This window comes from Phragmites australis, chromosome 16 (assembly GCF_958298935.1).
Source record: "Phragmites australis chromosome 16, lpPhrAust1.1, whole genome shotgun sequence".
Lineage (NCBI taxonomy): Eukaryota > Viridiplantae > Streptophyta > Magnoliopsida > Poales > Poaceae > Phragmites > Phragmites australis.
In genome coordinates this window covers 9,685,476-9,706,820 of record NC_084936.1, presented here as the reverse complement: position 1 = coordinate 9,706,820, position 21,345 = coordinate 9,685,476, and the positions used below count along the sequence as shown (strand labels likewise).

At 42.2% G+C, this 21,345-nt stretch overlaps 1 pseudogene; it reads left to right on the top strand.

The window, feature by feature from the left end:
• The first annotated feature begins 1,442 nt into the window (after window positions 1-1,442).
• Window positions 1,443-12,548, top strand: LOC133894855 (putative disease resistance protein RGA3; annotated as a pseudogene).
• The last annotated feature ends 8,797 nt before the right edge of the window (window positions 12,549-21,345 follow it).

Here is a 21,345-nt window from a genome sequence, read left to right as displayed (position 1 = left end):
TCGTGACGCGTAACAGAGTTCAGTCGTGGCTCATCTCAACCATGTGATTCACTCTATATATATCTGCGAGCTGCCGTCACAAAGCATATACGCAATTAGCGTTTTCCTATTTCTCTCTGCCGTCGCACGTAGACTACTCCATCCTATTGTGTTAGCGTGCACCGACAAACGGGAGAATAGATCTTCGGAACATGTCGCGCTTAGGATCTTGCACCGAGAGATTGCGAATAAGATTTTTAAGAAGCGCTCATCGTAACTGCTCATGATCTGTTTCCTCTACATCATCGCGATCTGCTTTATCTACTTCATCTTTACCACCGTCTACTGCATTGCCATCATGGGGGATTCTACATCTCACTCTACCGTTAGGTACGTATATTACGATATTAGCTACCTTGTTGGAGCTTGTCAAGCTTGTCCAGAGACCTTGCCTCCTCAGCGAGCCACCTGTGCAGCCAATGAGAAGGGGAGGTGCAGGGACTAGGCAGGGACTTCCTGTTAGAGAGACAGAAAGAGAGAGGCAAAGGTTAGATTAAATACAAGTCTAATCGTTGGCGTACAGTTTTTGTAATTATAGTGCCAGAAAATCACAAAATAATAATAACCCTTCAAAAAGAAAAACTCGGAATAATAAGTGTTGAAAATTTTGTGAAGCATCAGTAGGTCAGTTCTATGTGAGAACACTTCAATACTTCTTCAAAGTCAGAGTTCCCTTTTGCCTTCGTAAGTTGAGTATCATCCAGATGTGCAGGCTTGGTTTATTTTACACTCAAAGATGGACGTAAGATCAGATTTTCATTTCAGCATTGTTATCATCAGGCATAGTCGTCCAATGATCCAAAATTAACCATAGAGTTCGACCACTTTCTTCAGCTGTAGCGTGTCTTGCCTGCCACACCGACACTTGAAGAGCCTAAGGAGCCTAAGAACTGACCAGTATTCTTAGGAAAGCATATTAGCTCCATCGAGTTCTCAGCAGTACCTAGATGTATCACAGGCAGCTAACTCAGTTACCAAGCAATTGTTTCTTCCCCAGTGTCTCCTATCCCCATGTACTCTCCGCATCCTTTCTGTTTTTCTCTCATGCTTCCATTTATTCATGTGGATTTGGCACCTATTTGCCTTACTGGCTTGTTAAATAAGTTAAAATGTGGATGCCAATGTGTTGCGAATGAAACAATTAACGGAGCTTGCTGCCACATTAGAGAGAGTTGTCATTCTTTGCTTTACCTTCTTTGTATCCATCTTTTTTCTTTACAAAAAGAAAGGTTCCAGATTCGTTTCTTCACCGAGAGAGAGATAGAGAGTTCTCATTCTTTGCATTACCTTTGTTGTATTCATCCTTTTTCTTTACGAAAAAGAAAGGTTCCAGATTCGTTTCTAAACCGTTGCATATTTCAAAGCAAGCACACTGTGCGTACTCTGAAGCAAGGTAGATGATTCGTTCCCGATTTGGTTATTTTATTTGTGCCACATCGGTTGGCCATGAATGCTTAAATGTGCAGTAGCCTGTGCATCTCTGTTGGCGCCTCCTGCTTCTTCTCAGACCAAACCATCCTAGAGAAAGTAAGAGACAGAACATCATCACCAATTCACCATGGCGGACGTTGTGGGGTTGGTCGCCTCGGCCATCGTCACACAGGTGGGTGTGAAGCTGGGCTCTGCCATCGGTGATCAGGTCACGATGCTGTGCGGCTTCAAGGATGACATGGAAGACATGAAGGAGACCCTGGAAGTGGTGGGAGCAGCTTTGGAGGATGCAGAGAAGCGGTCAATCAAGGAGAAGGTGGTGCGGCTGTGGCTGAAGCGGCTCAAGAACGCAGCCTTAGACATCTCCGACATGCTGGACAAGTTCCAAGCCGACTCTAAACATACCGACAGAAAGGTATTTTCGTTGCTAGGCACAATGCTTTGAGAAATACACCTAGGTTTTAAGAAATTGAAGTAAAATGGTTTGGTGGCTTTGTGTTTTTTCCTTCACCTCCTTTGAGTAAATAATTTTTTTAATTTTCTTGTAGATGATGGGGATTTTCTCATGTTTTGACGCTGTACCCAAGATTAGCATGGCAAATAAAATGAAGAAGATCCGTGGGCAACTGAGAAGAATCAAAGAGGATCACATGAATTTCAAATTTGAGTCTTCCAATAGGATTGATAATGAACATCAGTTTTCTGATAGACAAACAACATCAAAGGTCAATGAAGCAATCATCCTAGGGAGAGACAAAGAAAGAAAGAGAGTCGTAGCATTGCTATCTGAAAGTAGCAGCATCGAAGGCACCATAATTCTTCCTATCTTTGGGCTTGGTGGTATTGGCAAGACAACTTTGGCACAACTAGTTTTCAATGATACCAATTTCAAAGATTATGACTATCGGGTATGGGTTTATGCAGTGGCGGATCCAGCCCAGGCTAGGGAGGGGTGCTGGGCCTTTTGCTCTTCAGCATTTTGGGCTGAGCCCGTGCTATGTGAGAGGGATTTTTAAAAAATTTCTGAATTTTCTCCTTTATTTCTCTGTGCTTCGTGGGCTGGGCCCGTGCTGCAGCCCCCCAGCACGGGCCCTGAATCCGCCCCTGGGTTTATGTGTCCCAGGTCTTTGATTTGAGAAAAATAGGGAACACCATAATTTCTCAAGTACTAAAAGAACGGAGAAACAATGGGAATAACATGGAGTATATAAACCAACGCCTTCAAGATCTACTTAATCATAAGAAGACTCTTATTATTTTAGATGACCTGTGGGAGACAGACGCCTCTCGGTTGCATAAGCTGAAGGTTATGCTTGAAGTTGGTGGCAAGATCAGGGTATTAGTAACAACACGCAATGAAGAAATAGCAAATAGCATTTGCACCATTGAACCATACAGGCTAAATCTCCTGAACAATGCCATCTGCTGGGATATTATTAAGCAAAATAGTAACTTTGAATCAAAAGCTGACAAAGAACAGTTACAGCAAATTGGTCTGACAATTGCAAGTAAGTGTGGAGGTGTGGCATTAGCAGCTCAAGCACTTGGGTTCATGTTATCTAGAATGGATATTCAGCAATGGACAGAAGTGAGCGAAAGTGATATATGGAATGAACCTTTCACAGAAAACGCAGTGCTTCCATCCTTGAAATTAACTTACATTGCTATGCCACCATATTTGAGGCTATGCTTTGCCTATTGTGCCATATTTCCAAGAGGTCACATTATTTCTAAAGATAATCTGATTCACCAATGGATTGCTCTTGAATTCATCAAGCCATCAAATATGTTTTCAGCCATACAACTTGGTGAGAAGAATGTGAGGCAGCTCTTAGGCATGTCTTTCCTTCAGCATTCAAAGTTACCAACGGTAAGTTTAGTATATACTTCCGCAACAGAAAATTCGTGTTTTGTTTGGCTTCTGTGTCCTGAAACATCAAAATATCAAAGAATTTTCATTAATAGATTGCATATTACATCACATTGCCAGGATAGCTTAACTGTGCATTTATGCTGGATGATTTTGAAATGCAAGATACTTTTACTTTCATATTTTGCATACCACTCCCGTTATTTCAGTAGTTATTCCCACACTCCAGTTTCATTTGGAAATACTTAATCTAACCCAACGAGCCAGTTGGGCTGTGAATCTATAAGGATGCCCTCGCTTACATAATGTATGTTTGTCCAAACGAAAAAAACAACTCCCCTTAATGTACCTAGTTAACAATTTTTTCTTCCAAAGTAGTAACTTTTTCCTGTCTAACATCACACATTTACCTTGGGGTTTTCTAGGCATACACACCTTAGATTTTTAGTACCAAAGCAATATACTTTTATGCAGTAAATAAATAATTGCAAGTTTGTTACAGATAGAAACATAGGATTAATTTTTTTGGCATGTTTAGGATGAGAATTTCTTCCCATGTAAACTTGATTATTCTGCAAATCTTTATGTACCTTGATTATAAGGTATACGAAAAACTATTGTGAAGTAGCTGCTAAGCTTTCCAGTAACGCCAGAAATTTCAAGGGAAACGTGTGAAACAAAATATAACTATGATTTAAACATTGAAAAGTAATAATTAGAAGAATTCCAGTGCCACAGAACTCCACGACACCTACATCCACTTTATGCTACATTCTCAGAACCCTCACCATTGTATTTCATGGGGAAATCTTGATCGCGCACATCAATTTTTCATGGAATTTCTTGCAGCAAATTTTATCTTTTTGGAGTCTTGTTAGGTTTCATCTCTAACATATACTAACTTGCTTGGGAAAAAGGGTTTGTTGCTGCTGAAAAAAAGCTTTATTGCTCTAGTTGCGACTGCTGTTATGGTAGCACATTGTAACTTTCATATTTGGCTGTGTCAACATGACCATTATAATATGATTTCTAAATTAGTTGGAAAGAAAAAAATCATAAATTAATGTGGGGGACCCTTGAACCTATGCGGATATGGTTCGATGTTGGTGTCTAGGAGCAAATGGTGGCACCTTTTGCAGGATCTCATGCCGTTACAATAAATTCCACAAAAAGTCAGATGTCCAGGAGCAAAGTTGGCCTATTTTCTGTATCCCATGACGAAATGCACTGATGTTGCTACATTACTAGTTATTATATTATTCTATATGTGCTCACTTGTAATTGTGTCCCATTTTCAATGAAACTATATTATTTAATTTTGAATATTTGAAAATATTTACAGATGAGTATAATGTGCAAATGCTTGCCACATCTCTGTCTATCACCTCTTGAACTTAACCTCCATATCCCCATCCCATCTTACAAAGCCAAGCCAAGGCACACAAATGCACTGACAAGAGCACAGCTGAAACCGCCGTGACCCGGTGACCCCTCATAGAACCAGACATGCATGCGTAGGAGCACACATACATGACGACAAGTACCATGTGGGGGACAAGGAGAAAGTGGCATTGGGGCGCTACCACGTTGTACCACTACTACAAATGCACTGACAAGAGCACAGCTGAAACCGCCATGGCCCGGGGACCCCTCGTAGAACCAGATATGAATGTGTAGGACCACACATACACGACGACAAGTACCATGTGGGGGACAAGGAGAAAGTAGCATTGAGGCGCTACCACGTTGTGCCACTACTACAGAAAAGCCCAACACTGCTGACTCTAAAGTGGTCTTCACTATCGGTTTTGGAGTCGGCAGTGGGAAACGGGTAGTGATAGTCGAGATTGTCACTGCCGGCTCAAGACCAACACTGCTGGCTCTAAAGTGGTCTTCACTGTCGGTTTTGGAGCTGGTAGTGGGAAACGGGCAATGATAGTCGAGATTGTCACTGCCGGCTCAGGGACCGGCAGTGAAGGAGTTATCACTACCGGCTGAAGCCTTCAGCCGATAGTGATAGTCTGTCCCCGATTCGAGTTTTTGGGGTCAAAAAAATTTTAAAAAAAATTGCACCCGAGGAACCCGTGCGCCCGCGCAAGTCACACAATTTTTCACCCGCGTGCAGTTCGCAGCACTCAAACTCAGGACCTCTCAACTCTCGTGATACGTCCTTACCATCCTACCATAGTAGTCCTATTGATTGTATTAGCATATGTAATCCTTTTTACCTCTTCTATCTAAAACTTCAAATGATTATTTGGATATCTAAATGATTTTAAATAAAAAAGTTTTCAACTACAAAGTTGTAGATCTCGTTGAGGGCTACAAGTTTCATATAAAAATTATCCCCTTCTGACTTCATATGAAAACTTTATGAATTTTTTAAGATAAGCTATCATCCAACTTCAAACGATAATTTGGACATCTAAATGATTTCAAATGAAAAAAATTTCAACTACAAAGTTGTAGATCTCGTCGAGGGCTACAATTTTTATATAAATTTTTTCCCCACACGACCATTCACTACTCACCCGTTATCACTACCGGTCCTTCTTATGAGCCAGCAGTGATACCCCTTATCACAGCCAATTCATAACACCAGCCAGCAGTGATACTTGATGAACTATCACTGTCGATTCATGGTTAGAACCAGCAATGATAGTCCAGTTATCACTGTCGGCCGGTGCCCTTACCCAGTAGTAATGCTATAACAAGGCATCACTGCCGGCTCAAGCTATCGACCGGCAGTGATGCCTCCATCACTGCCGGTTCATAAGCCACAATGACTGATTTTTTCCACACGACTTATGAACCAGCAGTGATGCCTTATCACTAACGGCCCATTAGATACCAACAGTGATGGACCGGCATATATGGTCGGTTTTATAATAGTGTGCCTAGCTGGGACATAGGAAGAAAGTAGTGTGTAGCAAGTACATGAGTGGAGAGGAGAAGCTAAGTGCAGTCCTATATGGAAAATGACGGGTTGTGAATCCATGTGAGAGCACGATGGAGAGAGTAAATGCCCTCCCCGCCAACCACAATGTGTAGAGCGGGTGAGCTATTCGGCTTCTGCCTATTCTCCCTCACCCCAAGCCTTTCCAGAAACCCATTGAGTTTGGGCTGAGGAGAAAAGGGGATTGACATAGCCATTTGGTCCAAAGGCCTCGAGTGGTCCAATGGTTGGCTAGCCACTCCTTTTTCCATACTTTTTTAATTTTTTTTATAATATACATCTATCTAGTGGGCTATACATATGGATACTTAACACAAACTAGGGTCATGAGGGCATAGGCCTTTAAGCCTATTAATAGTAGGATATTTACTCCCATATTACTCATTCATATAAAATAGGTCCCCTTTCATCTCCATATAAGGAGAGGAGGGGTTCTCAAGTTGTAGGCATAATTATTAAAAAATTAGTGTAGTACATGACTGCATCTTATATCTTCTGTGTATTGTTTGTTTAAATTTTTGTTTGATTAGTACGAGGTAACGTGAATATTACAATACTTTTATCCAAATTCTAATTTTAAAACTTAAACTCAATTTAAATTCCACGTTTAAGAAAAGGGGGAAACCGTACCTGAATTGGCAAGAGCTGTTGCATTAAGCCCATTTGCTTTGTCCTTTGAGGAGATTAAGCCAGCCATATCAAACATTGATGCAATAGATCCTTGTGCATAATTTTATAAGTTGTGTTGCCTTTTGGCGAAGATCCTGATGTTCAATATTTCTAGTAATTAATTATAATAAAAATTAAAGTTCATGTATATGTGGGGTACAGCATAAAGTTACAACACTTGTCCTTAATATTGTGTCATTGAAATGTTTGGTCAAGTAACTTACTAGTAGTTATAGTTTGTACACAGATGTGGTTTTAGCATTCATCACATAATACGTTTTGGGTAACACTAAATGCACAACCGCAGAAGTTTTTATGATGCGAAGTAGACACTCTCGCTGGGTGTAATTGATAGGTTGTCCACGTGGCAGCAGTTCTCATCCCCTCACACTCTTTCCTTGGACTGGGATCCTCTGCCTCTACAGAGTAAAGTCACTGTACGACAGTATTTTAAACAGTAGCACGGGTACTGCACACAAAACTATGCTAAATTTCCTATAGCACGGATGCTATAGTATCACTGTAGCAATAATCTCAGTCATCTGTTCTCCCTCCAACGGGCTCACGGAAGGACTAAAGTCATGGAACTGTAGTACGGTGATTTTGCTCTGTAAAGACAAGATCCTAGTCTTTTTTTTGGGTTCGTGGTTTGAACCCCGCTGCTAATAAGTTTTTTTTGGGTTCGTGATCTGAACCCCACTGCTAATAAGTATTTCCCATGCAAATAGGAAATACATATCTGTCTGTTAGTCACAACCTATACAAACAGGTTGTCCACATGGCTTCGTTTGTTGCATTCGGTGGCCCTTCTTGCTAATAGCATTTCCCAACTGTGCGACTTTTTTTATATTTTCCATGCAAATTTTTGTAGAATTAGTTAAGGGCATAATAGTCTTTTCCCCCTCCTCCAATGTACTAAAGACAAAACCATGATTACACAGTGCCTTGTGGCCAATATCAAACATAAGGGTATCCCACATACAAATTTGCCATGGACTTTTGACCTGCTCACTTGAAAGAGTTAACTCAGAGTTTCTAGGCTAACCTTAATTGGGGGGAAAATTTGGTTGGTGCACAGGGAACCAGCGTCCTTGTTACCGAAAATTGATTAATCGAACGATGTTGCAATGTTTTGCAAATTCGGTTCAGCATGTTGCAATAGGCTAATGCACATGAACGCATGGACAACTGAGGCCACCTCTTGAGCAATGGCTGGATCATCGTAGTTGTTCCATGAAAGAGATTGGCTAGTTTAACTTTCCAGCACATAATCACATAATATGATCTAGTTTGGTGGAGTAATACAGTTCAAGAAAACATGATATTTATCCTTTCTTTTTCTTCTAAATCATGTGACAGTATTGACATGTATGGTTCGTAGAGTACCTTAAAGAATATTATTGGGATCGATATTTCTAATGGATTTCTTGCACTTACTATTTCAGGCCGCTCAAGAACAATCTGCGTTCACCATGCATGATCTAGTGTACGACCTTGCTAGGTCAGTCATGGATGAAGAGTTGATTGTCTATAATGCTAACAAAGTCAGAAGTACGGTGGACCAAAAGTACTGCCGCTATGCATTGCTCACAAATTGTAGCAAACCATTGAAGATATCAACTATTTTACCAGCCAAGTTAAGGGCCCTGCATTTTCAGGATTGTAGCAACCTGGGCCTCCACGGTGGTGCATTTTCATTCGCAAAGTGTTTGCGTGTTTTGGACCTAACTGAATCCTCCACCATCAAGTTTCCAGACTCTATTGGCCAGCTGAAGCAACTGAGGTTTCTTATTGCTCCAGAGATGAAAAATCATAGGTTCCCTAAAAGTATTACTGGGCTCTCAAAATTGCAGTACCTTGACCTCCATGGTTGTTCTGAAATAGTTAAACTGCCAGAGTCTCTGGGAAATCTAAAAAATTTGCTGCATCTTGACTTATGTGACTGCTCCCATCTTAAAAGGCTACCACAAGATGTAGGCAACCTGACACAACTCCAACATTTAAACTTGTCTGGTTGTTCTGGAATTAATGAATTGCCAGAGTCTTTTGGGAAGCTCACAAATTTAATGCATCTAGATTTGTCAGGGTGCTCCTGCGTGAGGCCACAAACATTGAATGGCCTCACCAAACTCAAGTATTTGAACTTATCAGAGAGCCTTGAGGACAAGACAGAGGCCAAGATAGGGAAGATATGTATTACTTATATCAGCACTCTCACCAACCTAGAGCATCTTGACTTGTCTAGCAATGACATTGATTCCCTACCACAAAGTATTGGTAATCTCAAAATGCTACGTACATTGGACCTCTCACACTGCTATAATCTTATGTCCCTACCTGAGAGTATAGGTTCAATTCATAGTCTGGAGAAGCTGCTGGTTCACGGGTGCTCAAACCAACTGAAGCAGTACATCAGGCAATTTCAGGTCAAAAGTGCATTACCACACTTTGTGGTTCGCCCAAACGATGGTGATTCTGGCAGCAATCTTCATCAGCTTGAGGGTATAAATCCTAAGGAGCTGGAAATAATCTGTCTTGAAAATGTAAGGTTGCCTGGAGAAGCAAAAGGAGTAGCATTGTGCGACAAAGAAAATCTCTCGAAATTGACATTTCATTGGACCATGAAGGCTGATCGTGTTTTGGAGGACAAGGATGTCTTGGGAGAACTTGCTCCACCAAGTGGTCTGAAGCACTTGGAGCTAGAGGGATATAGCAGTTTAAGCTTTCCAATTTGGCTCATGGGAGTTTCTCATTATCTCCCCAACCTTGTTTCCATTAGATTGCAGGATCTGCCGAAGTGCAACAACCTGCCACCGCTAGGGCAGTTACCAAACCTAGAAAATTTGCACCTTTCAAGGTTGAGCAGCATCACAAAAATCAACGGGGATTTCTGCGGCGGCAAAGGAGCATTCCGCCGGTTGTCAGAATTCACCTTGCAGGACATGGAAGGATTGGAAGAGTGGAACACAACGTACTGTGGTGAGGATGGTATAGAGGAGTTGATGTTCCCTATATGCTTGATGGACTGGATATAATGTCTTGCCCGAAGTTGAGGTTGAAACCATGCCCACCTATATTTCGCATGTGGACAATCTATGACAGCGATGAAGTGTTGGATTCAGGGGAGGAGGGGGGCAACTTCAGCCATTCCTACTCATCTTCACCGAGAACCAGGTTGAGTGTCCGGAGCAGTAGTAATTGCGGGAGTTGGAGGCTGCTTCGCCACTTACCTACACTCCAAGAGTTGGACATCAGTTGGCTCGATGCGATGACAAGATTGCCAGAGAGCATGCGGCAGCTTGCCTCCCTCCGGTCGCTGGAGTTGTGCGACTGCAACTGCATATCAATGTTGCCAGAATGGCTTGGTGACCTCAAATCTCTAGAAACCCTCGCTATTTGGGGATGCGAGCGCATCAAGGCTCTGCCGTCTTGTATACAAAAACTCACCACACTCCAGGAGCTAAATATTTGGGGGAACATTGAACTAGCACAGTGGTGTGAATCAGGGGAGAACCGGACGAAGCTCGCCCACATCGAAGAGTTGTAAGTGCACTACCAAATTGTATTTATAGCTGAACTCGTTCTACAAGCTTTTCATTATACTACTTTTTATTTTCATCAGATGAATTATCTCCATTCATAATAGTATAGCACTCTTAGCTTCCATTTCGTCCACACAGGACTCTGCTATGCTTCCTTTTTTCAAAAAAAAACTAATGAGGGGAAAGTAAACCTGGAGAAAAAAAAGAAAACCACTTGCTAATATCAAAGAAATAAAGAGGCTTAAAAAAAATTCTCTATCATATATAAGGATTAACTAAGGCGCCTAAACAATATGGCTATATGAGGCAATTAATCCTGGGTTCCTACTATAGACAGACTAGTCCTATATCCTATTATGTTAAAGTTAAGAAAAAAAACAAGGTGAGTCTAAACCACAATAGAAGAAGAGTAAATTGTAGCATATGTTTGAATTGCTCCTTTCTATGTAGTGATAATGAGATGCTGACTACATCTATTTTGCAGGTCCTAGTCTAACTGCACTTCTGAAGAAACCCACTGAATAGCACCAGCGGGTGGGCCAGAGCTAGACCAGAGCCATGGCCCCATATGCTTAGGTGGTAAATCCGCCTCTGTGGTAATAGTTTGACCTAGTACCACTTGAGTGACTAATGGGAGAGTCACTCAAAATGAGATCGATCATACACAAGCGTGACTGTCCTTTTTGTTCTTGGCCACCTAGGAGTCATAGTTCTGCTTTCAGAAGGATGCCTCAAATCTCTCGAAAGCCTCAACATTTTGATCAATTGCTTGCCATCATCTATGCAACAACTCACCAACCTCAAGAAGCTACGCGTTGACTTGAATCCTGAACTGAAACCGTGGTGTGAACCAGAGAAGAATAAGATGAAGGTAGCCCACATCAAAGATATAGTAAGGGTACTATCAAATCTTATCTATACTTATCTTCAGTTTTTTTATTGGGAAAATTGTAAAAACCCACTTGTATGATAGGGTGATTTTCATTTACCCACTCACAAGAACATTCAATTCAGTCTTACACCTGCAAATTTGAAGTGTTTTCAGATACCCCATTGGATCCATATATTACTTTGATCGTCACACGTGTACGCCACATGGTTGTGGATTAGCGTGGCGGGCGTGCAGTTTGGCTCCTCTCCATAGCTCGGCTCCCCTGCATCATGCTACTCTCCCAAGCTTGTCACTCCAGCACCCATGCCATCAGCCGTCGCTCCTCCCAAGACCCCTGTCGTCACCCCTCCTCCGTCCATCGCCTCTCTCTCAGCTACCAGATACGCCAGATTCGAAGGCAGAAGGAGGGGCGATCAACCTTGCTAACAGCACGGAATCCAGCGGTCACCATCTTCGAATCTGGCGTATCTGGTGGCCGAGGGAGGGGCGGTTGACGGGGGAGGGGCGATGACGGAGGTCTTGGCTAGGGGCGCTAGGTGGATGAGCGGCGCAAGGGCACTTGGGCGATAAGCTTGGGAGGGGAGCATGTTGCAGTGGAGCCGTGTTGTGGATAGCTATGGAGAGGAGCCAAGCCGCATGCTCGTCACGCTGGACGAGCCGATGGAGGCCACGCAGCACAATTTGCAGCCATGTGGTGCACCTGTGTGACAGTCAAAGTGACATATGGATCCCAGGGGTATCTAAAAACACTTCAAATTTGCAGGTGTAAGACTAAAGTGAAAGTTATTATGAGTGGGTAAATAAAAACCCCCTATCATGCAAGTGAGTTTTTGCAATTTTCCCTTTTTCATTCTGCTACCAAATACTTCATTCTTTTAACATGTTAGCTATCTTCTTCCACCTTAATATGGTGCTTCAGCGGCCAGAGTCTCAAGAGATGGTAGCAGATCAAGGCATTCACATGATTTGAGCGGGTGGTTAGGGAGCCCTTCACCCGATATGGATGAAGCTTTAGGCTTTGGATCACATACCCACCACACTAGTTCCCCTTGTTTTCTTTTTTTTTCCTCTTTTCGAAGGGTGATTCTTGTGTACTCGAAATTCAAGTATTATTGATGTACTTTGAGTTGTGTACATCCTAGTTATACAATTGTCGGAAACGAACTCTTATACGGTTGTATCGTCTTGATATAACGATGAGAGTCAATAAAACTTTCATTCTCGAAAAACCTTAAAATAATGATCCTAATTGCCCTTTAGTTCATATAGAACTCTATTCTACTTCTTGGAAAGGTAAAAGTAAGGGGCTGCGGAGGAAAAAAAATATGAAAAACACTTGCTTATATCTAACATATGGATTTATTAATTAACACACGTGAACAACATCAGGCTTTCCTGCTTTCCGTATACTGTCCTGATATGACTTTCGTGTTTGTCAAAAGCAAACAGACCATAGATATTATGTTACAGTAAAGAAAGCCAGGGTGAATCTATCTAATGATAGGCGCAAAAACAAATATATTTCTTCTGTTTCATGCAGTGTTGCAAAAAATTTATGATCGATACCCTGCCTACGATCAGAACTTGAACAGGCGGATTCAGGATTTCGACCATGGGCTACCAAGTTAAGCGATATAATCTAGCCACCAAGCAATGAATGAATAAGTTAGAATGACATAGATAGAAGAATTTACATATTTCTCTTACAACTGTCGTCATAGAATATCTAATATAAAGGCTTCGAACGATGATCTATCATTTCTTGAAAGCGCTTGATGACATCATCATCATTAACACGTCGAAAAAAATCACGCTCAATAAATATAGCCAAACAGTCATTTAACTATTGATCACACATCCTATTTCGTAGCTTGGTCTTCACATGCTTAATTGCTGAAAATACTCTTTCAACATTTGCAGCAACCACAGGAAGGATCAGAACCAATTTTAGCAAAAAAAAAATATACAAGTTTATAGTGGGCATACTTATTTGTCTCGACAAGTTTGATAGAGAGCTGACTAAGATTCTTCACTTCTCGAAATCTTTCATCATGTCGCATATCAACAATAAACATATTAAATTATGGAGGAAGTTGGACCAAATTTGCACTTGAGAAATCTTGGATAAAACTTTGCAATTTTAAGAAGTCATTCCTTATCATAAGAAGCAAATGAATGTGCTGAAGTCAAAGAAGCTATGCAAAGAAGAAGCTTTGTATTAACTTCATCAAACCTGTCATAGTGTCATAAGCAGAAAATGAATCATTATGAAAGGAAGCAAATAAAGAACAATGAAAATAACAAGCCATGTATCATATTTATCGAACATGCTATTAAACTCCCAAAGTTGCATATCAATGACACTAAGATTTTGTAATGTACAATATATTAGGGGTATATATACTTGGTATTTTTGCAAAAAAATTAGGGGTACAGTTGTACCCCTACTGCACCTACATCAGATCTGCCCCCTCATCTAGAGATGACAAATAAGTGAGTACGTCATACCTATCAAACTTGTTATTGAGCTCCTGAAGTTGCATATCAATGACACTAAGATTTTGTAATGTACAATATATTAGGGGTATATATACTTGGTATTTTTGCAAAAAAATCGGGGTACAAATGTACCCCAATGCACCTACATCAAATCCAACCCTCATCTAGAGATGTCAAATAAGTGAGTACGTCATACCGATCAAATGTTCATTCCGGACAGAATCTTGTTGGATAATTATGAACTGTTCATTTCTTATTATGTTGCTTGTGTACTCGTTGCTTGGAAGTCGTCAGAGTGGTCAGAGATGTCGTAAGTGGTATGCTTGAGCCACGGCCACACCTCCTCCTCCTTGATCAACCGCTTCTCCGCATCCTCCAACGTCGCCCCCATCGTCTCCAGCGTGTCCTTCATGTCCTCTAGGCTTTCCTAATGTTCCACACCAAACTGTCGTGCTCGACGACGATAGAGCCCAGCTTATGGCCCGCCATCTTAACGACGGCCGAGGCGAGTAGCCCTCCAATTGTCACCATGGCTGTCGAGACTTGTGTTAGGAAACCATGCAAGTAGGAGTAGCTCGTTACTACTTGACACACAATGTAGCAAAAGAAGAGTTGGAGTAGACCGATCTAACGTCGTGCGTGTCAAACTCCTCGAGCAACTTCTCGATCAGATCCGTGACCAGCCCGCGTAAGTGGTCACGCTCCTCAACCAGCTTTGAGCAGATGGTCGTGCTTCTAGACTAGTTCCTTGAGCAGGTCTATCGCGTCCTCGAACAGCTCGGAGTGGTTGCGTCGTGCTCCACGACCAGGTGAGCAGGTATGTCGACCAGTCGAGTAGGTCCTCGACCAGCAGGACAGAAGCGTCACAATCTTTACGCCGAGGAGATCCGCGTCGCAATAGTAGCAACGCCTCTATGGTATCCACACGTACTAGGCAGGATCACCGAGCGTCGATGTGCTAGCACTGCATGCGCAGCTAGGGTTTTGGGAGAACGTGTGGAGGGTTGTGGCTAGGGTTTCGGAATAGCTCACCTCTCCCCGCCACACCCCACATCTCTCCTTATATAGAGCTCGCTAATGGGCTCCCACTTTAGAAGCCCTTTAGGACTCTAACACTTCATGGATTACAATCTAATCAAACCCATATACGAATCTAATTTGTATGTTTTATTCTAACCCATTAAGTGTATGACCCATTAGGTTTATGTACAAATAGCTACAACTTAAAAACTCTTTCCAAACTGAAATCAATAGCGGTCCCTAGCAGGACATGCTGACTCCTAAGTCTACACAAAGATCATATCGGCTGAACCTTGATATATACATGCACCGATCCTTTCGCCTCACGATACCAGTCAAGCTCAAGGCAAGATACGTGCCACCCTTGTGATAGCTCGACTATTCACTCAATCAAGTAGTAGATTCATCATAATTAACTCTTTAATCATATTAGCATGGTTATGCACATTCTCAATTCAACTAACTCGAGAGGCCTAGAGATATCTCTCCTATTATCAAGAGGGGCAAATTCCACTAACTCGAGAGGCCTAGAGATATCTCTCCCATTATCAAGAGGGGCACCTTGATCGCTCACACCCTATGATATGTTTCATGACAAACCCGAAAACTACCTTTATGACTATCCAGGTACGGAATAACGTTTGACAGTTCCGAAGTATGTCACTACACATTCTGAGAATTAATAATGATCTCAAGTTTAAGGATCATGCAAGTACACCATCTGAGATAACAAGTAATGATACATCATAAATAATAATCTCAGCAGTATCAAGATGGGTCTATCCAACATCATGTTCTCCAACATAAATGTCCATATTATTGACCTTGTCTCTCTATACCTATGATCTATAAAACGTGATCATCAATCAATACATGTGCTGATCTTTTGAATCATCACAATGATACATGACTAGTGATCAATTTAGAATAACATCATGATACAAACAAAGAGTTTCATGAATAAGTCACATATTTACCAATTAATATAAATGGTAGTCATTTTTGGAATAACACATTATTAAAAAGACATAAATATAGACGTAATATAATTATCTCTATAATTACGTTTATAACATATCACCGTCAATTTGAAGGTCTCTCTGCTCTTCACTGTGGCCTGTGTGTAGAATGGTACTCACGCTGGACTTCTGAAAAAGGATGGTGTGTGACATAGTCTAACAATAGGGATATAAGTTTTAGTTACTGAGTCGATCTAAAACTAAAAAAATAATTAAAAATTTACTCCAACCTAATTAAATTTTAAAAAATAAATTAAATAGTATCTAAAATTATCTATTAGGTATTCACTTACATCTCTATCTGACACTATAACCTATGCACTCCATGTAAACAAGATCAGTCGCAGTTCGTCAATCATGATAACTTCAAAAAACAGTATTCCATGTCATTTATGTAGATACCAATAATTACATGATAACAAAAAAAAGTAAGTATCCCCTTGTAGAAAACTATGTTAGACTAACGAGGTTGTCTGATCATGGACTTAGTTTACTCGTTTTTTTTATCGTAACTTGGTGCTGACCAACAAGGACAAAAAGACCACTTTGTTTCTCATGGTGAAGGCAATCAGGACTCACAGAGATAATTTATCGTCTCAGAGTTATGAACTGTTGCTTAGAATTCACAAACACAATTTCTCATGGATAATGTACATGTGTTGTCCAAAACAGTTTGGCTGCCGCTGATTGACAGGTTCACCAGGGCGGTCCGATTGCGATTGGACGGTTAGATCAGTGCATCTACCGTAGCCATGTTTCCTAAGACTTTGAGCGACACTCCTATGGACTTGGCCTTGCACGATTCCAGAGTCTTCGAGACCAGCTCCTTGCGATACCCAAATAGTCCCGATCTCGAGCACGAGCGCCACCGGAGCTGCTCCCCACCTCCCCTCTCCCGCACGCCGCTGCAGAGCGGAGGAAAGGTTGGGTTGGCGTAGTGATTCGATGGGGATGGAATCGAAGTGTAACACCCTGATTTTCAGATTTCTCAAATTTCTAAAATTTTTCAAGAGTATTGAATAGCTTCACTGATAGTATAGGTTTAAAACCTATTTTCTTAATCAATCAATCAATATAGGTTATTATTTTGTGTGCATTGCATGCTGAGTTTTGCTAGGAGCCAGGTAAATGCATTAGAGTTCTTTTTCCTTTTCTTTCTCTTTGGTGTTTTGAGTGAAAAAGATTTTGAAAAGGTTTTTACAAAACTCAGTAGTGAATAAGTTAATGATCTTAATGGTTGGAATTCAAAATCTTTGAATTCATCATCTATTCAATCCTTGATTATACCTGATCCTTCTTCAGGTCAATTCAAATCTTATCCAAATCCTTGTTTAAACTCAATCTCTCATCTTTCTCAAATTCTATCCAAATCCAAATTCAAATTCCTTATCTACTCTTATTCTTGATCAACCTCATTTTTTGTTTCTCTCAAATTCACTCCAAACTCAATTCAAATTCAAATCCTATTCAAATTTCTCTGCAAAAGTTTCTTTTCTAAACCCTAGATACATATAAAGTGTCTTTGGGCTCAATCTTGCTCAAGTTCAAACCCTTAGCCAAGTCTTCTAGATGGCCCAACAAAGTATCCACGAAATCTGCAAATTTTCGCGGAGTCCTGGACAGCCTCATCTTCTCATGACGTTTTGGAGTTCAAAACGGCCTCAAATGCAAATCTTAACAATACCAAAGTTGTAGGCCTCGTCGAGAGCTTCGATTTGAACCTATGGAAGTCCTCTTTTGGATAATGGAGCTGGGAGTTATGGCCCCCGAAATCAGTGCTGCGCAGAGAAGTCCGAGTTGAAACAGTTTATGTTGTGATGCATTTTTGGAAATCAAGATGACGTTTTCAGAAGTTCCAATGACTACCAAAGTTGTAGATCTTTTCGAGTACTACAATTTAGAATCAAGAAACGTCCAATTTGGAGTCCGGACGATGGAGATATCATCCTCGGAATACAGAGCTGCGAAAAAGGAAATCGTAACCGACTCGGACTCGAATCCGAATCGTGTTCGGTTTGGACTCTACCTCATCCAGCCGCCCCTAGCCCTATATATATGAGTTGCACGCCCTCTCCTACCTCTATCCCATGCCCACAAGCCCTAGAAGTCGCTGCTGCCCTGTCCGTGCGTCGCCGGAGCGCCGCCGTTCGCCGGAGTCGCCGCCGCCGCCGCCCGTGATGCGCTACGTCGTCTTCTCCGCGAATCCTTCTTCCTCGACCACCAAAGCAACGTGAGGACCTCTTCTTCTCCTCCCTTACTACTGTTTTAGCATCATACTAAGTCCCTAGCCAAGCCCTAGCCCCGGCCAAAGCCCAATCTACGCCGCTACGGTCGTCACCGTCGCGGACAGCCGCAAGACAGCCGCACTGTAGCCGGTTGGCATCGATGTTCCCGATCAACCAGAGGTCAAATCACCAAGCCCTTTCACCGGTACATGTCCCATGATGTTCCCTACGCCCTCACCAACCGGTTTGGCCAGTAGATTAGCCAAACTATCGAAATCAAGGTCGACATACCCGCTGTCCGGTTTCTGGACGTGTTCAGCACGCGCACCGGTTTTGCATTCGCGTCCCCCGTCAATCCGAAAACCGTATGGATGCACCAACCGCGTCACGGCGTGTCCCATGGAGTCTTCTATGTTACCCTAGGAGCCCATCCCCGTTTGTGCAGCGACACGACCAGGACGCCATTGCCAACCACAGCATATCGCAGCCATCACCTGTTTCATCTATACTGATCGTTCTTGCTCTTAGTGGATGATCTACCAAAACCCATGCCATAGCATTGTGTTCCCGGGTTATATGAACATCCTTGTTCAAACGGTTTCTCAAATTTCATAGCCAATCTCCTGGAACGCGAGTGTCTTCGTTCCTGCATTTGTTCGCGGTCACCACCAAACCTAGAAGCAGTCATCGCTGTTTTGCCGCTACCTCGGATGACCCCTTCCAAAACCAACCATACCACTAAGTTAGTCTTTTCGTGTTCTACGCCATGCTCCCCTCGTTTCACTGAAACACCACTGAAGCCGACATTGATGTTTGTGGCCATATGCCCGATCGCCATCTCCGACGAAACCCGAACCACCACTGCTACATATAGTCACCAGTAGTATCCTTAACCTAGAAGTGAAAACTTTAGCCTTTTTGATCCAACATAGGTGATCGATACTAGACCCTAGTATATCCCTTCTTTAATCCAAGATAGTACTTGCATAGCATGCCAAGTTAGCGCCACATTATTCTCCTTAGCCTAATCAGTGAAGTCTAGTCTGCCCTACACTTCTTGAATCTTACGCAATGACGTTGTCAAGCCTAACACAGTGATTGTGTAATAAACTCTTTTCCTATAGGAAGATAACTCCAGTAAATTAGTCTTTCTTTTCAGTCTAATCCATCTCTCGAAAGCTCATTCTCTTTTCATCTTAACTCCGATTTAGATGATTCTTGTGTCTAAATGTTCCTGAAATCATCCATATCCAACCATAGTGTTTTTTAAAGTATTTTGATGATGTTTGGTATGTTGTTCTTAGTGTTTGCTTTATGTTGTTTGTCGGTAGTTCTCGCGATTAGTTGATAACATTCCGGAGCAGTTCGAGGGACTTCAAGACCAAGATTTCGACAACACTGAGCAGCATTGGGAAAAAGGCAAGTGTCCTTGATCATATTGAACCTATGTTTTTAAATGTTTTGTTTTACAAAACTGCATGCAATGTCTGTGATTATGATGGGTAGTCACCTATGTTAGGGTTTTCCCTAGATTTTCCCTTATCATCCCTTGGAACCTAGATGGTTTATGGTTAGTAGTCTTTTTATGGGTAGATTGCTTAGCCATGCTTTTGGGATATTGGAAAGTGTCATAATTTTGACTAATGAACATATGCAGTAATGATGGTTAATATGATAATGTTTTAGCAACATGGAACCTTAGGCCTTGAGCATAGGGATGTTGGTGATGGTTGTCATGGTTATGACATTGCTTTAGTGTTTGCTCAAGTAACCTAAGTAAGGACCGGTTCGTGGAGCGACAACCCAAGAAGTAACGTACCAACCACGAGGCTGATATGGGTAAAGTGTGACATACTGATTAGAGTCTGTCCAGTGTGCGTTGGGTCAGCACAAAAGGGGGCTTCTGGGTAGGAGCTGTTGCTTGCGTAAAGCCTGGCGGTGAAACCTAGTGGGCAGACATGCACTGGATTAGTCTCTGGTTAGTGGAAAGTGTCATACAGTGATTCTTGGCGGCACACCACTGGCGTGTGTTAAGTGTCTTGCAAACACGGCAACATGGAATTCACTGACTCGTGGGTAAAGTTGGACAACCTCTGCAGAGTGTAAAACTGTTATAACAGCCGTGCTCACGGATATGAGAGACTTGGATCCTCACATGATTAGTGGGTTGTGGTTATGGATTTGGTTATGGTTCTGGTACAGGGAGTACTAGATGGTTGTGGTTATGGTTCTGGTACAGGGAGTACTAGATAGTTGTGGTTATGATTCTGGTACAGGGAGTACTAGATGATTTTGGTTATAGTACAGGGAGTACTAGAAGGTTATGGTGTGCAAGGTGGGGAGCCTTGTATGCTGCGTGTTGGACTATATGGGTTACATTCACTTAATAATTGCTTAATGCTTTTGAGTCCAAATATGTTTTCATTACTCGCATTTACGCAAAAATACCATTTGTTAGCCTATTCTTGATATAAGCCTGCATATCATTACTTTCCCCCACTTGCTGAGTACTCTATGTGCTCACACTTGCTATTTTCCCTACACCATGCGATATGTATGCTGCTGCTCAGTGAGTGAAGATGTTGAAGACTATCAAGACGAGGTTGTGACGTTCTAGGCGCGTGTCTCCCGGTCAGTTGCCTGCGGTGTTGTTGGGCACCAGTGCTTCTGTTCCGCTGCAGATATCTTCATAGAAGACAATATATGTCAATTTGTGTAAGAGTTTAATGTTTATTTAATAAAAGTATTGCTTTTGTTATTCCACCTGTGACGTCCTTATGTGTGTTGAACATCCTGGGCACACATAAGCCGCATCTGGTTTTGGCCGTTAAAACCGGGTGTGACACGAAGCATAGGCCGGCGGGAATGGGATGGATTGGAAGAGCTGGCACCTGCCCGTGCGATCCATGTGTTGCTTGCCTCGGCCTGGGTTGAGGCGGAGAACAACGACAAGGAGGCACGCAAAGCCCTACTCCCCTAGTCCCATGACACCCTTCACCGTTGTTGCCTCTGCACGCTGTTGCCTCCATCCCTCTTCCTCGTCGCACTTCTTCCCGCCGCTACCGCCTCCTCCTGCTCCTCCCGATTCCATCCCCGGTCACGTCTATTTCCACCTCCCGTCCTCGTCATCTCCTCTAACTCCCGCAAACCCGTCACCTGTTGCCTCCCTCCCTCTTCCTCGTC